Source organism: Xiphophorus maculatus, chromosome 10, assembly GCF_002775205.1.
Source record: "Xiphophorus maculatus strain JP 163 A chromosome 10, X_maculatus-5.0-male, whole genome shotgun sequence".
NCBI classification, from domain to species: Eukaryota; Metazoa; Chordata; class Actinopteri; order Cyprinodontiformes; family Poeciliidae; genus Xiphophorus; species Xiphophorus maculatus.
Window position 1 is genome coordinate 18,926,255 of NC_036452.1, and position 22,750 is coordinate 18,949,004.

At 39.5% G+C, this 22,750-nt stretch overlaps 1 protein-coding gene across 4 annotated transcripts in view; it reads left to right on the plus strand.

Moving 5' to 3' along the window:
- The first annotated feature begins 597 nt into the window (after positions 1-597).
- myocd (myocardin) overlaps positions 598-22,750 on the plus strand; it is a 134,214-nt gene continuing 112,061 nt past the window's right edge. For all 4 annotated transcript variants that reach the window (XM_023340323.1, XM_023340324.1, XM_023340326.1 and 1 more), the window contains exons 1-2: positions 598-668; positions 14,026-14,089. The gene's annotated coding sequence lies outside the window, so the exon portion shown is untranslated. The remainder of the gene's footprint in view (positions 669-14,025; positions 14,090-22,750) is intronic.

A 22,750-nucleotide genomic window follows, 5' to 3' on the forward strand; every position in this document is an offset into this window, starting at 1 on the left:
ACAAGAGTTGAATATTTATACTAAAAAGGAGAATGGAGCTCCAACTTTAAAAAATCGAGAAATGAGTTGATATGTTACATGAAATTGAAATAAGTCTGTCAAACTTAATTTATTAAGGTTTGCTTAGCATGACAACTTAATAAACTTAATATATTTACTTGGATGAACTTCATTCGATCAACTCAGGTTTTCTTCTTTCAGTGCATCACAGATTTTTCTACTTTTTCCAAGTTGCAGCAGGAACAGTTGGCAATCAAACCAGAAAAAAAAAAGAAAAAAGGAAGGAGTGGTCGAATCGGAGTGACAGACCTGTTTTAGCCACTGGAACCCATCACTGCAGTTTACTTTTCACCAATTTTTATTTTTTTTTAAATCACTCCCATCCAATGACCTCATTGTCCCAGTAGGAGCGACAGATAAGCGAGTGAAGGCAACAACCGCACCGGTGATTATAAATAGCTGGAAAGGCCGTTTCAGAACCTCTGGGAGGAGAGAACGTGTTGTCTTACACACACAAACATTCGCACGCACACACACACACACACTTGTGAGAGCACATGTGGAGGCTCAGTAGCAGCAGCAGCAGCCGGGCCGGGCCGGGCGAGGACAGCCCCTACGCTGGATCCGGATAACCTGCCTCTGTGTCCGGCCGTCAGCAACGAGTCAGTGTGAGTTATGCAACGCGTTTTCTCTGATCTCTTCCCTCCACCGTCAGGTGCAAACTGCGGCTAATTTGTAAAAGAATTTCCACGCTCAGAAGTATTTGGCTGCTTTTTATTTTTTATTCTTAACTCAGAACCCTTCAGAAAGTGAAGCAATCTGGAAAAACAGAGCCGGGCGCATAAATAACAGAGGAGTAATATTGTGCTATGTCACTCATAAATGAATCTATTGCCGTCCTCCGGCCGACTCGTCCGGTTTTGATTTCTTGTAACGGTTTTTGTGCCGTTCCTCCTCCTCCTACCGAGGTGATCAAAGTGTAGAAGGAAAGGTTAAGGATATTTCACTAAAAGGTATGTGCGTGTTTTCAGGCTGGCTTCAAAGGCATGCACCATTAAGATTCATAACTGCAAGCTTTTGGCAAGAGGATGATAATAGTCAGAGCTGACATTTGGGGCGATAATGCAAACGTGATATCCAATGCATAAAGACAGATAATAGTCTATTTTTGTAGGGAGAATGTAAGTGATAAGTGATTGCAGAAGACAGGAATTGCAAGTGGGGGAAAAAAAATGAAGCATTCCCGTTTTAACCGTTTGATTATTTCAAATTTGTCAGTGGAAATAAAAGTGACAACGGGTGTAAGTTTAACCGAGGAAAATGATCCTCTTTCAGAAGCCAAGTCATTCTGGTATTACACTAAAACAACAACTGGACTGACTTTTGTTTTGTTCCAAATGGGTTTGTGAGAAGTAATTATGAGCAGTCAGTATCTTCCTTGATGTAAAACACCATCAGTGTGCTCTCAATCTGGACACTTGCAAAGCTTTTCTGACTGAAGCTAAGCTAACACTAAGTAGCTTCTTGTTTCATCTATAAATGAAAATACATTTCAAAATAGAATAGAATAGAATAGATACTGTATGTCCCATCAAAATGTCCTAACTGGGAATTTTTCGCCCACTGAGTAGACACATGACACTGGCCCTTTCTATCTGGTTTTGAAACAATAAAATAATAATAATAATAATAATAATAATAATAAGAAAAATATTTGCTGCTATTGCATTGTCATTGTGTGACAATAGAATTCTATTCTATTAAAACACACAATTTCCCTCTCTGTGATGACAACGGCATCCTCTGCAGCTCATGGCTACCACTCAATATTGTCATATTTAATAACATGCATTAATAACACTAAAACACAACCTGATTTATATATATATATATATATATATATATATATATTTATATATATATATATATATATATATATATATATATATATATATATATATATATATATATATACAAAAAAAAAAAACCCCAGATCAAACGAGCTTGACCTCCTGACCTTAAAAAAGAAAATTTTAGGATCTGTAATTTCAACATTTGTCAAATTCTTTGCCCAGCAAAGGGACGCTCCCAGAAAATATTCATAAGCATCATCAGACCAGGCAAGTAAGTAAAAATTTCAGGGTAATTAAGAATTTTTTTTTTTTTAATGTATTTTTACAATTATTCCTTTAGTTTCACATTTATGTCTTGATTGATGTATTCTGTATGCCTTTGTATGAACTGAACATGACTCTCTGGAGTGGTTTTTTTGTTACAGGGGGTGGCCATTTCTCCCACCCCACTTATCTCTTACCGCCTGTTTTCGGGGCACCGCTTACCCAGCAGCCTACTGGCATGAGTTAGCTGCTCGTTAAAAAGTAGCACAAATAAGCACATTGAATTTAACAAACAGTTCCCTGAATTCCTGATTGAGGAAGTGCCGTGAGCCGTGAAGTGTCCCTCAAGTCTCGTATAAACTCAGCAACAAAACGCAGTTTAAAATACAGGTCAGGTTATGCAAGCTGAAGCAACCTCTTTGAGCTTGTGAGGAAAATACTGCCATTATGTAAAAATATCTCCTCCAAAATGTCACATTGGCTTTAATCTTGTTTTTAGGAGATGTTGCTCTTTTTTTTTTTACTTTTGTGTGAATCTGCATGCGTCCATTTTCCCTGCCACTTTACTGCTGGTTTATGGACAATAAATCTAACATGCAAACATCACACTATGGTTGCATTTTGCATTTAAGTGGAAGTTTTCAGTGATTAACAAGCACAGACTGTAGCAGCCTGTGGTCTGTAACAGCGACGGCTGCAGTGCAAATAAGAATGTCTTAAATGCATCTGGACAGTAACAAGTAAATAAACATGCCTGCAGTGTAAACTGTCCCTAGTTTTTACAAAATAGATTTGTTTCCCCATTATTTTGAGTTTCTTACGGAACATTCCTATGTAAAGCAAATTGCCGTATTTTCCGGACTATAGAGCTCACCTCACTGCAAGCCGCATCTACAAAGTTTTTTGTTTTTTTTAAAACTGGAAACGTGTATATATATAAGCCGCACCGGGCTAAAAGCCGCTGATGTCTCCGCCGCTCTCGGTTTTCCACAAGGACGTAGCAGAGGGCTGCGTACTTAATAAATCTGCTATAAAGGACGCAGCCCTCCGTCTCCAACGCCGAACCATGGATTGGTTCACGCCGAGCATATGTGCAGCGGCTATCGATCTGTACTGCCACTTCAAAGGTGTATCATATGAACTTCTTCGTGTTGTTTCCATGATGAGGGGGTATGAGTTTGAAACCATTTCTCTGTCGTGCCTGCTGCTAGCATGGGCTTGTTCTAAATGAAAATTAGCGCTTTCTTCTTCGATTTCCAATTTTGACTTCTAGTGATTCACTTCCTACTAGGGAGCCCCCTGGTGGTTGAAGAAAAATACACAGAAAAGCTGCACCGGGCTACAAGCCACATGGTTCAAAGCGTGAGAAAAAAGTAGCGGCTTATAGTCTGAAAAATACGGTAAATCCGTTTTTGACTTGCTTTACATTTCCATCAAATGGTAACATGGGTCTTTAGCACATTTCCTGTTCAACATTACATTCTGAGGAATTTAAATTGTACTCATGATCATTAATGTTTATCATAAAGGCCCAACTACAATGTGAGAGAAGCTTAATAATGCCTGACTCACCATGCTATACAGTCTATTGTGACTTAATTCAGAAATAATCTGATAAACCAAAACAAAATAAACAATATTGCTTTTATCCGTCGATTACGCATTGAACCATTTCACTTTAGGTCACTCAGTATGTCCTTTGGCCAACTGTGACCTCTTTGATCCATGTTTTGTTCAGTACTGGATCATTGGCTTCAGATAATTGTCTTCTAATTGTTACAGTATTCATTCACAGGTTACAGTATTCATATTTTTAGGCATTTTGGCAACTTTTCAATTCCTTTTACGATTTGTTTTCTGTTTTCTACTCGTCATCTGGTTTTGGTTTCAGCCTAAAGCGCGTGAGATCATTTTACCTCCTCGTCATTTTTAGTCATTTCTTGATATGTTTTTTCCTCTCCGGTCAACGTTTCGATCAAAGCAGGTTTGTGTGTGAGCTTTGTTTGAAATGACTCGTTTCACTTTAATTTTCAGAAAGAACTACGTCAGCGTTCAGAACATTTTCTGACGTCATTCTCAAATAAGAGCCCAAGAATAAGAAAAATAAATTACCTGGCTGATTGAATACTGCTGTAATTCTCAATTTTAAGTAATATAAATACACTAAATAAGGAAGGTTTATGTATTCCGGCTTCAATAGTTTCTATGCTAAAAACTGTGACTGGACTGTATGATGAGGCTGAATTCCTATAATTAAAATCACAACTTTAAATCGATAACAGACAATAAACTGGGTATCGGAGTAAAACAGATTTTAAAAGTTTCTTTCTGTTGATGTATAAATGAAAAAAATAAATAAATACCAGTTTTATTAAACCAGCTCCAAACTTTAGCTTTGTTCAAACCCAAATTTCCACATTGATAAGGAAGAACAGTTCTCTTTCAGGGGAAAAAAAATCTTATAATTTATAAAAGACGGATAAGGAATTTCAATTACATAGTGGACAGAGAGATTTTGCCTAAGAACATGCACTGTAGATGTGCATAAACCCCAAATTGGATTAGAAATTGCTGGCCAGGTGAGGTAATGCTGTCTAAATGTAAAAATAGGCCTTTAGATGTAAAAACCTAAATCAAATTTAGCTGCCAAAATGAAAGCTGATCTGCCGAGGCAAAACGGCTCAAATGTGAGGATTTTTGTCTGAAATGTCGTCAACAGATTTGCCAGAAACGATTCTTTTTAAGTCTGAGCTGCGTCACGAAGCGAGTCCGTGTAGACGTCTTGGCATTGGGGAACCTCAGAGGGCCAGGTCTGGGGGGCCCCGGTCGGCTCAGGAACCAGGAGAAGGTTGTTTATAGAAGCAGAGACGTTCAGGAGGAACGTATCTCCAGGGCTGATCCCAGGAGCCGCGCCTAATTAGAAACAACTGGTCGAAATTCACTTCAATGGCTCTCTGCAGATCTCTCTTTTTATGTTGCTTGGCTGCTTCTGAGCGTTCATCAGCTGCACCTCCAGGCTCATCTCCATCTCATAAGACTCCCCTGGCTGCCTGATGTTTGTGGATTTCATGGAGGGTAAAAAGAAACTTTGGGCCTGCCACTTAACTCCCCTGGGTTATCTCTTCTCTCTCACACACACACACAGTTCAAATAGATATTTACTTACTACAAAAAATGTTTTTTCTTCTTTATATCAATAAGGAGTCTTTTTTTATTACTTTCTTCAGATTAAAAAGCTTACATACACTAAAGGTCTCTACTTTTAAGCAATCTGAGAACGCCCGCTTCATGACGTCAGGGTTTTACAAGGTTCTGATTGCTTAACTCGAAAACTTTGAGTACATTTGAGACACGTCGTGGATGTATTATCCAAAGGCACACCCTGAAAGACATTGGTCTAACTTCCTCAAGCGGAGATGTTAAAGGATGCTCTCACATCTATTAGTTTGTTCGACTCGCTTTGACTGGGGACTTAAATTGAAACGTTTGTCCCATTTGTCCCAGGCTACCACTAGGAATGATAGCCTGGTAAAAAGCAGCCGCTTTGCTTCATACAGAGGGTCTGGACTCTACTGAGAAACGATTTCTTTCTTCCTGAAAGAGTGGACTTTATTGAAATTTCAAACTTTACCCAGTCGTTAACTTATCCAATGCACCAGTTCGAGGCTATGAAGCTTACCGGAAATTGCCTGAGCTGTAAACAACCATCCTCCACTGCTAATAGAAAGGTGCAGAGCCAATCAACATGGCCATTAATGTTAACTCATTATTTGGAAGCGTGGCCAACATGGACGGAACGACTTCAGTCACTTCCTCCAAGGCCATTGCTAAACTACATTTACGCCACAATTCTAAAACTGCGCAGAAAATCTATGTAATTGTTCACGACTTCTTCTGTTCGCCGATTGGTCCGGTTGAAATTCCACAAGAGAAATCCACTTCCATGGGAGAAAGCCCAGACCGAGCAGTGAAGACGCATGAGAATTGAGCGAAATTGCATTGTAAGCCAATGGCGAGGAACATCATGTGAAAATATTGAAGCAACATCTCAAGACATCCCACAAACCGGTCTTCTGTTTGCACAATGAGCCTAAAGGAACCAATAAATTAGTTGCAAACTGGTTTAACAACAAAGTCAATCTTCTGGATTAAGATTGTCTTGAAACCTCAGTAACAGAGTCATGTCATGAGCAAAGGGCCAAAATCCCAGAAGATTATTGTGAAAAACACACGAAAGAATATTCAGAAAGTTTAACCCGAGTCACACAGTTTAAAGCCAAGTCTGCCAAATACTATAGAAATGCATGTACATTTCTTACTTTAATGAAAGCTACAAACAAGTATCAGGATTCTTTCTCTCTAATAATGGAAATAATTTTGGAAATGACAACCTACTGGAACCGATTACTCAGATTTTATGTCGGGCAGTGAGAATAAATGCTCGCCTTCTGTTACGCCGTACGTAAACATCTGGCCTCAGCTGCGTTTGCACACACACACACACACACAGGTCACGTCTTGAATCAGCAGGCTGCAATCACACACGTCAGGTCCAATCTGTTTCCAATCGGCTCTGGAACTTTTATGTGTTTAGACCTCGCCCTGTTGCCTCTGAGAAACATTACGTCATGAGCCTTTGTTTTACTGTAGCCGCACTGTAGGTGCTTCGTGCCGCTTTAATCTCTCACTCCGCTGCCATTTGGAGCGCTCACCGAATGAGCTCACGCTAAAACAGGAAGGAGTGTCGGCGACGAGCTGTTTGGGTCCAGCTCCGGCGTTTCTGAACGACGTTTTCTGCCTGTCACGGTGCGATGTCTGCGGAGTGATTTGCACGTTTGGCAGCATCGCTTCTTGGCACGAGCGCACCCCAGACGTGAACCCCTCCGAGTTTTCAGGTCGGCCTTATCCTGTCATCAGACCATCTGAACACGAAGTTCCTCATTCGACTGGCATCCGAATGTTCCCTTTTAAATGAGCACTGGCAGCGGGCGAGCTCTCATATTTGAACCAGGTGATGGAGTTTCATAGCAAAACAGTATTACTCATAATCTAGACTAAATAATCACAGATTCCACTTATCTTTGCAATTTTTTTTTTTTTTTTTTACACTGTACATGATTTTCTAGCTAAAAAAAAACCTGCTTTGTTTTTTTGCTGGAAAGCTTTATTATTGGGGCGATATCTGATAGGAAAAATGTTGATGTAGAATTTGAGCGAGGTCTGCGGTATAATTTAGTCAGAGATGTAGTGAGATTATGAGGGCTGACACTGTTTATGGTACATATGCAGAGGATAACGGTGGAAGACCTGAGTGGATCTTAAACCTCGGATGAGGCGCTTATCCTATTATTAAAATGAAACAAATCAAGGAGAAGACAAAAATAAACCATCAATGGTCACTGCAGAACTAATCTGACGATGTAACTGTAATCCCTGGATTTAAAAAAAAAAAAAAATCATTCTCCAAAACATTCCTTCTGCTCCGAGAAGCGATGGAAGCCATGTTGAATGAATCTTGCAAAAGAAATCTATGCCCACCCTTTTTCTCAAGTTGCAACCACAACATATAAACGTGACAGAATCTGAATAATTAATATCAATAAAAAGCTGTTAAGGTGGGGGAGTTGTTTTGATTTTAGCCCCTTTACTCGTACCACAAACTAAAATCTAGCGGAGAAGTCAAATACTTCTACCAATTTATTTATAAAGGAACGTCGCACAAAGACTCCTTAATCCATCGCTTAAAAATAAAAATGATGCTTCGTCATGACGACAATGAACTATTCAATAGAGTTTGCACACCCCAAAATATGACCTTTTGGTTTGCATTGTTATTTTTGCTGTTTGAACTAGCCTTTTTTTCCCCCCAATGATGGTTTCATAAAACCTCCAAATCTGTGAAAATAATTGGAAAAAATTATTTAATGCAGTTATATATAGTGTAATCTGGTAACTAATTACACTTTTAATGCAAAGTTGTACTAAAAGTTGCATTAAAAGTCAATTAAGTGTCAACTTTGCGTGAACAGTGTAATTATGACAACAGTAATAAACATTCATGAAGACTCCTTCATGTTCATAATACATTATATCATATTTATCATGTCAGTCTAATGCACACCCCTTCATATAAAGTGTAACCAAACAGTTTATACATTTTACTTTTGTGCTACCTTTGGTGGACTCTTACAATGTGCAGCGAAATGTATTCCCCTCCAAAAAACAACGGTAAATATTTTAAAAATATATTTTACCCTCATTTTTTTTTATTGTCTCATTAAGTGCCACAATCAATCTTGATCAACTTCGAAGTCCATGTCGCGCCTCTGTGTACGGGAAAACAGCGACAACCGTCACCTGCCTAAACTGACAGGCCGAGCAAAGAGAGCAACAACCATTCACAGATTATCACATGAGGTGAGAGAATCTGTTGGCATGGCAACCATTAATTGTGGATACCAGAGCTCTCTCTTCAACAGATGAGTGAAAAAAAAAAAAAATTAAAGTCAGAGGAAAAAAACACTTTACTTTTTGGTCCACACAAAAAAAAACCCAGTATATTTTTTTTACAAAGCTAACACTAGGCTGCTAACATATTAGCCCCACAGTGAAGCATGGTGGTGGCAGCATCATACTTCTCTTCACCTCGAACTCAAGTGCCCACTCAATAACATGTAACTAAATGTAAAATAAATATATACAGTACAGACCAAAAGTTTGGACACACCTTCTCATTGAACTCAATGAGAAGGTGTGTCCAAACTTTTGGTCTGTATTGAATACAGACCAAAAGTTTGGACACACAGTTGTGTCCAAACTTTTGGTCTGTACTGTATAAAGTAGACACAAACCACACAGACTGAATAAAAAAAAAACAAAAACCTGTGATGATGTAGTGTGACAAATTGTGAAAAGCTTCAAAGGGGATGAAAACACTGTAATGCACTGCACGTTTATTTATTTGATTTTTTTACGGGATGCATATGTTAACCGGATTTATGTGTGAAAAGATTGCAGAAACAGACCTGATATGAATACTGACATGATGGCGGTCGCAGAGCAAACAAATTCAATTTCTGGCACGTTTGGATACAAGCAGCTGATTAACATTAGAGCTAAACAGAAGGTCCAGCTGCGCGACACATGTAGCGGTTCTGCACAGAAGACAAAGAAGATAAATTGGAACAGCAGTTTAAGCAATTTGGTGCTTATGTTAGATGAGTCTGCGCAGTGAAAATAAAGCGACAGAGGCACCGTCCGCCATATTCTCCTAAAGAGCAAATTTATTTTGGCTTCTTAAACAAGAAGCAGAAGTACATGTAAAACGGATCAGCTAAAAGTTGCACTGATGAGCGTGTGGTTGTGAAATTATCTTTGTGTGTAACAGCACTAAATACAAAGAATATTTCAGTTTTCTTTGTAATTCTGGAGAGATCTCCAGGTGAAAGGCAAAAGGAATACTTAATTCTCCATAAAACGCAGGTTGATTAATAACATTTAGGAAAGCTTTTTTTCCCGGTTTTGACTGAAGCGTAGAAAATGTTTTTAAGTGCTTTTGGGGCATCGGGACCATCTTGGAGCCAGATAGTTATTAAAATCTCAATATAAGGTCTAATTCAAGGACGTGCAAACTGGGCTCATTACATGAACTCATATTAACTTATTAAAATATCAACTAGAGCATTTCTAGTTTTAGGAGTTGTATTATAATCTCTACATAAAATGTCTTTGAAAGTTTAAATAGTGGTGCAAGCTTTTTTGTTGTTCCCCATCATTTTGTTTTATTACATTGCTAGCCATGTGTGGTTATTTTTTTAATATACAACAGGTTTAACAACTCCTAAAAAAAAAAAATAAAAACGTTTTTTTTTTTTCATTATTCCACAAGCTCAAGTTTGAAATAAATTTCTGGCTCTTTGATTTAACCATAAAACAATAAATCGGCTTTGTTCCCGGGTTCACGAGCTTTCTTCCTGTTGAGTTTCGTTCTTAAGGGCAGACGTCCAAAAATGGCTCTTTTGGGATTTAAGGGCTGCCAACTAATCACTCATCAAACCTCGGCGGAAATATTTTACCGATCACAGATCTTAAAAACGAAGCTGTTCTGATCCTGGGGTGTTTGGTATGTTTCTGTATTTTTGATTATTGTTTTGTTGTTCCTCGTTTATGTTCAATTGGTCTTACCATATTCAGCTTGTTTGTCTGAGTTCATTATTGTTGTTAAAGTGCCGCCATATTGGTTCATTTAGTTTAATTTCTTAGTTTATTCTTGTGTTCTACTCTTTGTGCGCTAGATCTGTTCCCTCTGGTTTAATTTTGATTTGATTGGTTCTTTGCCGTTTTCCACCCTCGCCTCAGCATTTCGGCTCCTGGTTTGTCATTCTTCATTGCTGGGTTCTCCTGCTTCTGTTTCTTTCCTTTGCTTGTAAACCAACCAGCTGTGGCTAAAGGTGACGACAGGAACGGATCTTTAAGGAGAAAAACCAACAGTGTGATCATTTACAGCTCATCAACTGTAAATGTCACGCATAAAAGGAAATGGAAAAATAAAGAAAATTCAACATTTTGTGCTCCACATTCCCCTTGAACCAAGATTTACCTTAAAACTCAACCAGTCTGCTTCAGGCCAGCAAGGGCTCACCAGAACCACGTCCGGTTATGAAAGCTCACTGCCTCTCAGATGAAATGCTGCAGAAGGGAAGAAGCTTTCTCGGACCACAGACCTAAATCCAACAACCAGCTTCCCCCCGCCAAAGAATGCTCTTGGCCTTCACCACTGGCAGACTGGGAGCGCGACGGTTTGCTGGGATGACTGGAGAGATCCCAGCTGTCCCTCCCTTCACTGCCCCCCACCCCCCCGCCTTGCTTGTCTCCCCCATTTTTTTTTTTCCTACACGGGGAAAAGAATGAAAAACAAAACAACACATTCTCTCCCCTCCTCCCTGTCCGACTCGCTAGCGCGCGCTCCCCCCCGGAGACGCTGGACCGCCGGCGTCCAACAGAAACACCGAGCAGAAATAGAGCTGCTATTTCAGTCTGAACTGGGTGTTATTTTTAGAAAAAAGTGACATGTAACGTTGAATTACAACATCATAAGGTCACTCAATACACCCCCCCGTTTTTTTTTCTGCAGACCTCTTGCCTCCAAATCCATGACTCACTGCAAAGTATGCAGTGACGTTACCCCGAACTATACAATCCCAGGTCCTGATCAGAAAAAGGAAAAAAAAAAAGAATTGATATTTAACCTTAGCGAGTTGATTCAATCAAAACCGGGCTAACTCGTGCTACTCGCTGTGATCTGGTTTCACTGAGCAATACTTTCATGCTTTCATCATGCAGGTAAAGAGCCGGCTGCGCGCACTGGCTCGCTCTCCGTTCGCCTATTATGGGCCACCGCCGTCAGGTCCTCGTTGCGTTTGACAGCTCGTCATAACGTTTGTTTACAGCACGTCAATGAAACACAACGCAAACCTGTAATAGGATAATGCCGCTGTTGGTGTGCCAGGCTGAAGGCATAATGAATAATGCAAAAAGGCGAAGGGGAGGGGGATAAAAAAAAAAACGCAGATGCTTTCAATTTCCAACTCACTTTAGTGTTTCTTCCAAGCAGTGATGTAGTTCAGAATGAAAAGATAGGTAATCTGTAGTCTGGCTCTGCTAATCGACAACAGAAACAACAAGACCACCAAGGATCATTACTGCCATGTCTTTTTTTTGTTCTTTTTTCCTCCACAGGAAGATTTTATTTAAGTGAGATATCCTTTAGATTGAGGCTTACACAAAAGTTTCGACAGGAAATCAGAAATCTGTACAACTAAGTGGGAGAACAGCAAATCGAGGGATGTGAAATACAATAGCCTGTTGGGTAATACTCTAACGCAAACGGGTCGAGATATTACAGTCAAAACAATAAAAAAGTCACTGAAATGTGGGGGGGTAAAAGTAACAAACCTCCCCCATTCTCCGTTCTCCCTTCACCAGCCCGTTTGGAAGTTGCGCCGGTTTCTTCGTCACCCATATTTGGCTCTCATTTGGTCCGTTGGTGACGGAACCTGAACATGGAACATTTTCTTAGACACTTTAACAACAAGGCTTTAATAGAACCACGACCGCATTCCTGCTCTCTGGGTGAATTATTTAAAAACCTCCTGGGACAATTACTTAGAGACCTTCTGCTGTATTTACACTCACAGATACTTTTTGCACATCTGTCTAAAACTTTGTCCGTTCTTCTTTGCAAAATAGACGAATCTCAGTCGGATTGGACAGGAAGCAACAACGAACAGCACATTTTAAATCTTGCCCCAGATTTTCCATTACATTCAGATCTGGACTTTGACTGGATTGTCTTAGTCGATGTGCTTTGATAAGGATGTTTAGGATAGATGTCTTGCTGTAACATGAAACTACATGAAACAAATCTCACAGCATGATGCCGCCGCCACCCTGCTTCAGAGTGGGCATGCTGTCCAAAGCGCATTGGTAGATTTCTTACTACATGTCAAAGTTGCTGTGCATGTTCCACTTTGGTTGGTTCTGACATTCTAACCAAGCCTCGTCAAAAACAAATAAACCATTCTTTCTATTAAATCACTGATTTTGCTGTGACTTTTAAGACAGTTATAATTATGACTCAAACTATTATGACTCTGACAGCAGTTGAGAGTGATAAACTATCCGTTTTCCAGCCAACCCACGGGTCAGATAGTAAACGTTTAAATGACAAATGACCACGAAGTTAATTTAACGGCAACTTGGCTCATTCAAAGGGGGGAGAGAAATAAAATCAGACAATGTTTCAGTGAAGTTGTAGCCCTTTGTTCCCCCTTGGATGTGGGCGAGGAGTTAAATGTCATTCTGAAGGGCCTCTAAGCTTATCTAAGACGCAGTAGGGCTTACAGGAGTCCAGTAGTCAGAGTGCAAACAGAGCTGTAGGGAGTAATAATGTACAAAACATACAATGGTGGGAAACATGCAACACTTGTTTATGTAGTCTACATTTGCACATTAAATCCAAATGGCACTATAAACATTAATTTAATCAGCCTCATGATAAGAGTAGTGGTATTACACTGGCGGCCGGAGCCTCCCACTTATCCTACACCTCTCATGTCTCTTCACAATGCCAGACTAGAGTCAAGCTCAACAGGGTCTTCTTTCCCCGCAAAAAAAATCCGTTAATTTTGTTGTTGCCAGAATTTCAGATGACTGTTTCATGTTGGAATATTTGTTTTTTTAATTGGCTGGAACTGATTATAGATCAGAACTCAAATGCCATGTCTAACAAGAGGCATTAGCAATACAAACATGTTTTTGTGTCTCTCTGGCTTAGTTCGTAGTCTTGTTTTGTTAATTCAAAGAAAATGACCAAATATTTGTATTTGGAGGCCTTCTTGCAGCAAAACTCCTGCGCAGTATAATGCTGCAACTCCCATATTTCCAAGTAGGGTTGGTGTTCTCAGGCTGGAAAGCCTCCCCAGTTTTCCTTTGTGATGTCGCTTTTGGAATAAAGGCTTCCTCATTTTGTGAGTGGCTTTACACTTATGACTGGTCTTGATGCGAATGACGATGCTCTAGGCCACATTTCAGCCAGCGCCTGAACAACGGTGCTAGGGTTGATTTTGTACCAAAAACAAGTTCATTTCTGAGGCAAGGAACCTGTTACCTCCAGGAGCGGCATAATGGCTGGACATTCCCATTGTGTTTATATTTGCATGCATCAGATGGACATGGGATCTTCAGGCAGATTCCAATCATGGCCACACAAGAAGCAACTTGTTTGAAGCGTTGCTTCACAGAATTAAATGTCTTAGAAACACAAGACAAATAACCATGCATACACACACCTAAGGGAAATTCAAATTACCTGATATAACCTAATATGCATTTTTGTTTGTTTTTTTAGGTGGAGAGCGATCTACATACCTGGAGCATACTCACACTTTGCACCGAAAGGCTTCAAGCTCCCAGTAAGTCATTATCAGCAATTTGCTAGATGTGCAGTTATTGCCACTGGCAGTGATGATTGCAGCAGGAAGGAACCGGCTGTCAGATCTGCATTATGCAAACCAGCGTGGTGGCAGCAGGCTGTGTGAATTTTGCATCCTTTCCAGTAGTTGGAAGCGAACGCAAGGACGCTCGGTGTTCCCCCCTCCACTGCCACATGGGTAATTATCGTGCAGGAAATTGGACGTGAAATCTTCGAGTAATCATGGATCTAAAGTGTAGATGGAGCCGACAGCAGTGAAGCAAATTGCAGCAAGTGATTCCAATTACTGTTTATGGAACGCAGCTGTCTTGAGCTGCGTGTGTCGGTGAGTGGAACTCCGAGGCTGGCGTTAAAGTTTCAAAGCCCTGCGAAACACCAGAGCTGCGTTTGAGTGTTTTCTTCACGCTCGAAGTGACGAGTCAAGATGTGTTCTAGAAAGCTGTTGCTATGTCTCGCTTTTTGGCAGAAGTTGGAGGCTTTGTATTCTGAGGTCAGAGAATTGGACGTTGGTTGTCAGTGGTTAATTCACTTTCCCTTTGCGCTGCGACGTCATGGCGAAACGATAACTCGCCTCTACGGGTTTACACAAAAACAAGCTTAAGGTTTGCCTTCAGTCGTGCACAAACCCTGTTTATCTGTGTTTATTTACGCACACCGAGTCGATTCATCCGCGTTACGGCCAGCAGTCATGTACTGGATAAGCTTTCGTCTCAAAACATTTGGATTTAATTATCATGGGGATATGATATCCAAACAATCTGCTTTCTCCCATTAATAACATGATTGCGCCGTCGTAGGGCGAGCTGAAGCCATTTCTTTTTCTTTTCATTTTTCATGTAGTTTCACGGATTTGGGCCTTGCGCGCTTACTATTATGGGCATTGGGCAAAACCCAGTTTAGGGTAATGACACAGTTTATTTTCCAGAGTTTTAAAGGGATCTTGGCAAGGAAGAGTCCTGCTTCCACAGCTTGCAGGATTACAGCTAAAAAACACAAATAAGGCCCGTGTGACTTTCCCACATATCAAGTATCGTCTGCTGTTTTGCTGCTATGCATGGCAGCACGGTCGAAATGAGGAATAGGAAACTGGACGGAGCTCATTGTGTCACTGATAGCTGTAATCCTGCACATTGAGGAAACGTAGGACCACAGCGGGGTGTCGCTCCACTGATAAGCAACAGAGAGGCAGATCTGCTATTAATAAAGACGACTGCAGCCGGTTTTGGGGTATGCTTGGAGAAGCGTTTCTCTCAATTATGATTCTTACCTTGCTTGACTTTGTCTCTACCGGTGTTGCACATCTTTATACCGGCTTTGTTTTTTGGCCCGTTCGTTGCAAAAATAGCTTAAATCGGTCCAATCGGTTGAAGAGTGTCTGTGAGCATCAGTTCCTAAGTCTTCCCACAGCTTTTATATTAGATTGACTAGAAAAAGTGTAAAAGTGTAACACACTATGATCTATTTTATGGCTGTATGTTTAGGATTATGGTTGTTCTGGAAGGTAAACCACTACAGTCCCATCCTGTCAACTCATCAGGTCTGACCTCCTTCCCTTTTCCTGTTAAAGAAAAGTATTCTCCATGGCATGACGCTGTGGTAATGGTGTTTAGTTCAGCAATACACATTGCAAGTAAATCTAAAGTTCAGTTTTAGGCTTATCTTTTGATGTATTTGGCTTGAAACTGACTTTTTATGGCTTTCTTTGTACCATTGTTGTTACAAGTCATCCATACAGACCAGATTTGGATTTGCCCACCTGAGTTGTGGATCTCTTCAGCTCCTCCAAAGTTATAACGGGCCTCTTGGCTGCTTCTTTGATTTTTGTTTTTCTGATTAATGCTCTCCTTGCCCTGCCTGTCGGTTTGAATGCTTATTGATGCAGATTTTTCTCTGATGTTCTACAGCAAAATCTAACTAAGCCATATTTCTTCTTACAGTAAATCATACCGGTAGTCTCTATGGTTTCATTAGATGACTTCTGAGGGTTTAACTGGACCTCCTTTAGTGGTATCAGACTAAACGGGGGTTGAAATCAAAACACATGTCCCATTTCGTTTAGACTATTTGCTACATTTTCAAAATCATGTATAATTTTCCCTCCTTTTTACAAAAATGCCAACACTATGGGTCCAACTTTTACCTACATCGAGTCCATTAGTGCTGATGTCTACTTCTATTGTTCCAATCAAAGCATGCAAGCTCAACTGTGTTTCATTCTGCTTAGACTGAACTATACAAAAGTGAGCTTGACTGTCTCTTTTCTGATTTCCATGCGATTCAGTGCCAAATACGTTTGTTTTTTCATCTCTCCATTATTTTGTTCTTAAGAAGCTCTGCTCTGCTATGCTTTTGTCACACAAACAGTCTCTCTGTTCAAGCTTTGCTAACAATTTACAACCAGTACTGTTACGTTTGCGTGTTGTACTTCTGGTAAATAAGTCTGTTTTGGTTTATTTCATTTGGTTTTTTTACCCCCCAAATCTGCGGTGGAAAAAGCCAAATCTGCGGTGGAAAAAGCTAAGATAAAAGCATCGCCTTGTCGAGTTTCACTAGCAGGCGGATGATTCACAACACAGATGATTCACAAATCATTGAAAAAGACTTGGATGTACTGTCAGTATTCAGGGCATAAGCTGAGTGCTGTGCTCATATTACAAAGACTTCATTTGATTGGCGTCTATTTATTTCGTTGGTCATCTTAACCTGCTCGCTAGCCTAACATCAGCATCTTTATTTATTGTGCCGTTTATTCTCACATCGATCTTTACCTCATACAATGTAACGTAATTGCTGAGTCATATTTTGAATGGCCGCTCTAACATTTGGTTTCTGTTTGCTGAAAAGGCCCAGAGGAGTGTCTTGTTATCTCGCACTAACAAATCTCTCTGGTTTCTCCTATTTTCTTAACACCGGCGTGTGCCGATGCTTCCTCTCTGCTTTTGCCTGGCAGCAGCCTGTTCAGCGTTCTGTGTCACAGATAAGCGCACGCCGTGCACCGGGGCACGGCATGCAAACGGCATGCATTGCCGCATGCAAACGCGGCAATGACATATTGTAGCTTTGTGGACGGTCTTGTCTTGTCTGATTGCTCCACAAAGGCACACAATGCAAAACTCACTACTCATACAAGAAATTTGAAAAGAAAAACAATTAAAGCAATACGAAGTTTATAAATATCAGTTATCCCCTAATTTAGTTTTGCTTCCAAAAAGCTAGATTTATTGCTAGTTTGTCTAGACTTTTTTTTTATAACCCCTTCATGCATGGATTATGATCCTTTATGTCAGGATTTTTTTCCAAAGTGTTTTTGATTTTCATAAGGCGGGGGAAGAAAAACATTTGTAAAAAAAAATCTTTAGGTGATCAATTGTAATTTTCTCCAAATACAACCTTGTTATTTGGAAAATACATCAGTGGTATTGTTCTTTAGGAGTTATTTTATGCCACAATGTATATATATATATATATATATATATATATATATATATATATATTTTTTTTTTTTTTACCTGCCAGAGTCGTCTACAGCAGAAGGAGGGACTGGATTGGTCGGCATGCTTTTTCGTCTTGGATTTAACAAAAATGTTTTTGCACTTGCAGTGGATGGCCAGTAGTTGGCAGTATATTGTATGACACACTAGTTGTCCACTTCAGTGGTCTGTGTGCATTTATAATATTAAAAATCCACAAGAAACACAAAAAAAGACCTTTAGAAAGCTGTCCACTGCAGTGGCCACTGTGCATGAAAGGGTTAAGGACTTCTAAAGTATTTTTTAAGTGCTACTACACCAAGCTTTTTTATCAGCATGTATGTATTTTTGTTAATTCACGTTGACTTATGATTATTTTACAAGCATGAAAGGCTCTCAACGTAGCAAATTATTACTTTATTACATTTCTAGATGCTTGTTTTACTATCACACAACATTAAATTGGTGCACAGCAGTAAAGTGGGACGTATCCCAACGAGGTGATTACAAATGAACTGAGTAGAATAAGCTCAACAAATCAACTCATGCTGCAACCAGAAACTTCTGTCTATTTTTCTCTTTTGTTTTTATGATTTTTCGTGATAGACCAACACAAAGCAGAGTGTAATTGTGAATTAGAGGGAAAATGAAGCATACGTAAAAATAAACACCGACTTGAAAAATCACTTAATTAGGGCAGAGTCCACCTGTAGGTAATTTAATCGCAGAACAAATTTTATGTTGAGGTTTCAGAGAACATTAGAGAGCAAACTGCAGCATGGAAACCGAGCAACACAGCAGGACAGATCAGGGAGAAACGTTTGTGGAGAAGTTTAAGGCAAAGTTTGGCTTAAAGCAACAACCCAAGCACTCACTTAAACCGAGTTAAGACAGCATTAACAATATATTTACCTATTATTTATTTAATTCATTTAGCTATATTATAACTGACTAAGGACAATGATCCTTCTCAACCGATTATGCTAGATTTAGAGTAATAATAAAAACCAAGGCAAAGAAACAAATCATTCTTTCTCTTGCAGAGGATTTATGTTATGTACAGCAAGGCATGATCGGTCTACCGTTCATTTGCTGTAAACAATATCATTAAAGCCTCATTCCAAACAAAACTCAAATATTTATTTTTAAATTCCTGGCTGATTTCCTGCCAGGCGATTCAAATCATACAAATTCTGTCCCTTTTTGGGGTTTTTTTCTTTTTGCTTTCCATACATCTAGCACACAACCCTAACTGGTCACAAAGATCCCTGCCAACCTCTTCCACATCCACAGCAGCTAATCTTACATTGCTTCGGTGTGGACTGCTTTTGATTGTGTCTCTAACTTCTAACCTTCTGTTGTGTCACTCAATAAAAAGCGATAAAGCCTTGGGTCTAAGAAGGGAGATCAGAAATCACCAAATTGTTTTCTACATAAAACAGAAATATGAACAGTGACAATTCAGCAGCATTGCTTTATAGCCAGCCCACAAATAATCATCAGCATAATTAGGTAAACATTAGGTTTGCTTGTAACTTAACAGACTTAAGCCCAATTTTCCAAACAACGTACACAGAAAACTAAAGAATTAAACAATCTTGCTGTGACTTTGCAGCACAAATGGCTTTCCACAGAGGTAATTGGGCCTCAGCGAGTTCCCCGCTCTCCGTTTCTCCTCTCGGTGACAGGATGCCACACGTACTGGCTGGCATGTCTAACGCGTTCGTGCATTATTAGTTCTCACATGGGTCCAATTAGACTTCCAGCTGAGCGAGTTGGCACACACACCCTGCATCATTTGTGCTGCTGAGATGCAACATATGGGCCTATTATGATGTCTAATTACATTCTAAGACAAAGGTAATTACAATAATAAATAATGTGTTTAGATTAGTCAGAAATAAGTCCAGATGCGGAACATGTGTTTTGATCTCTCAGCTCTCCCTCCTCTTGCTTTGCATGGTTTTCTAAGACTTGCTGTTGTCAAGCTTCGTCATTATCTTTCATGTAAATGTTGGAGTTGGAGAGGACACACACACACACACACACTCACACACGCACACAGAGCCACGTCTCTCTTCCTTCTTCCATACATATTGTAAATTCAAAGCCCAATGAAAATGCATTGTCCAATGTAAAGCAGGCAGTAGCTGGCAGAAGTGAAACAGTAGCGGCATTGTGCAGTTTATTAGCTAAAAAGGTTGTTAAGCGAGATGAGATTCTTATTGACTCAGAACCTTATCAAGGAACTTCAGCTTTACATGACGCAATATGCTGAGTGCTTTCATGAGAAAATGTTCCTACCCTAGTTATGTTAAAGACATGAAAATAAAAGGAAGAAAACGGAAGAATCTTTAATTCAGTTAAATGGACAATAAACTCAGCAAAAATGATGATCCTCCTCTGGTTTGGTTGGCCTTATTTGACCGTAAATATCACAACTCTGCCAACTGGAACGTTTGTGCATACACTCCTTTAAGTTGCACGTTAAATTCGATTTAGATTTAGCTGTTTTGTAAAGTTTCTATCTTCCATAAACATGTTTATCCATTTCTGCCATCTTAAGAAGCCGATGAAGCCATGTGTAGTTTTACTAATATTTAAAAACAAGCACAAAATTTTTCAGGATAGCTTCTGTTATTCCAAATTAGCTCAGTAAGTGTGGCTAGCATTACTAAAACTGTAGTCCTTGTGCATATTTCCCAAAGAATGTAAATCTTCCTCTTAGCCCTATTTCCAAAAAGGCTGCCAAAATTTTCAACTTCAGTTTTTCCGTGAGACAAAGATGCAGTTTAGAAGCTGAAAAAGATAAAACACTATTGTCCGTTATCTCCTGAAGGTTTCGTCTTTTCGCTATCGCATCACCTAACATGTCTTAGATTTGGTATAAAACTGCTTACATCTCAGAGCCTCCTCTGACTTAATTTTTCACTCACCTCACTGATATTGAACATAAATAACCTCTCTGAGTAACAGTATCCACAGTAAAGAGTGTTGTTGTCACCGTGTTTCTAACCAGCTGATGATGATAATTTATTTCAGACAGACATATCACCAACAAACATAATAATAATAAAGACTTTCACGTTTCTAAGTGTAAATACAATACCTATCAAATGTACATACTCAAATAAATGTAAATACACCACTTATTCAGTGACTGTAAGTCTGAAAAGGAGTATGATGAAGTTCAACTTATATAATCATACCCCTTTTCCATTCATTAATTCATAGCATATGCAGTCTTCCTATTTCTAGTATCCTTTCCATAACAATAAAACAATAATAATAACTATAATACGTTTTCCTGAACCAAATGAAAGTAATACATACACCCATATATATATGTACATACGCATCTACCTGCATATATACATAACTAATATTTGCCTATTTACACACCCACATATATTTACACACACATACACACCCCTGCACCCACAGTGCTGTAATTCTCAGCCAAATTCATCACCTCTGTCGATCCTTATACTTTTGAATAGTAACCATTTTAAGTCTTTTCTTAAAATATCTCTTGCTTGGACTTTGCTTCAGCTCTTTAGTGAGTTTATTCCAGATCTTCACTACTGATCATTTGTCAAGCTGAAAATAGTTTGACTCCAATCAGCCGATTTCTCTGTGCGTCTCCAGACGTAATCTCCTTCCATCCATCATGTCTTTTGTACCAAGACCGGTCATGGGAATAACGGGTCTGGAAAGGGAATCCCAGCCATCACTTTCCCCAGCAATACCTCCTGACATATTCCGGCCAGAGGGAATGCGTATCGTTTCCAGCATTCTCAGGGTCAACCCAGGTTCTCCTCCAAGTGGGACAATCCTGGAAAACCTCCAGAGAAGTGGACCGAGGTTGCATCCTGTTCAGATCTGTCTTCCAGTTTCAACAAAGTTAAGGAAGAGATGTTGAAGTATAGCTGGATTTCAATTTCAAAGTATCTAGATTGGTATCTAGAAGATTGGTTCTAGATTGGTAGAAGACCTTGCCGACTTACACAACTTTCATATAACACAAGGTACCTTGAAGCAGGTTAAGGGGAGAATAATTAAATCAGTACGGTAAGGAATAAAGGCTCATTAAGGGAAGTTAATGTGCTTAATCAACTGACTACGTTGAAATTCATCTCATTGATCGTTTATTATTAGAATCGATGCCTTCACGCTGTATCAGAAGACTTGCAACGGAAAAATGGCCAAAACAGAGACGGTCATTGCTGAGGCAACGTGGCGGTGTATTGGGCTCATGGTTGGAGAGCTGAGGATGGAAACGATGGAGACATTAGTAAAGTGGAACTGAAGCAGTTTTCTCATCATAGCTATGTTCCCGTCTCAACAGCATCATCATTATGGTTATGATGCACTTTAAAACATGCATTGTTTTAGCGTGTTTCTTCGTCCCAGCTTGTGGGAATCTTGATAGATTGTGGCTTGAATTGTTGGGCTATATGGAACCTGAGTTTTCCAAGGATTTGTGCATGTCTAGTGCAGAAGTGAAGATGTTTTTACGAGACAGAAAATAGGGAATTTTGATTTGGCGCGTACAAAGAATCTACAATCATTATACATAGCCCAGTACTGACAGACCAAACCAATGGAAAGCTCTAATGCAGATACCGACTTCCAGCCTCCCGGCTTTATTTCTGCTCTTTTCTCAATTACAATGAAATCTCCAATGTTGTTTCCCTTTGAACTAACAGCTGAGCCACTTTTTCAATTTGTACTGCCTCTCTCAGCAACGCAGAATCAGACAGCGAGGCTGATTTATGTAACTAAAACCATATTTAGCGTAATGATTAAATGGCCCTAACATTGCTTTTGTCTTTACGTAACGGTAAATCAATGTGATGTTGTTGACGTTTCACTCTAATGCACTTGTTCTTCTAATTGGTTCCAATGAGCTGTCACGGGAATGTGCCCAACCATCTGGCCATAGTTAAGTGACTTACAATGATCTCTATTACATATGTTACAAATATATATATATATACAGATTACAATGGGATATGGTGCTTAGATCAGATTAGGAAACATGAAGACAACAACTACAAGCACTTTCTTTTCCCTTTTTCATGCTGTGGCAGAACATTGCTCAACAAGCCTGATTAGAGTCTCTGCGTTTTCATGCAACCTTTTCTAAAGAATGTAATGAGCTCACACAT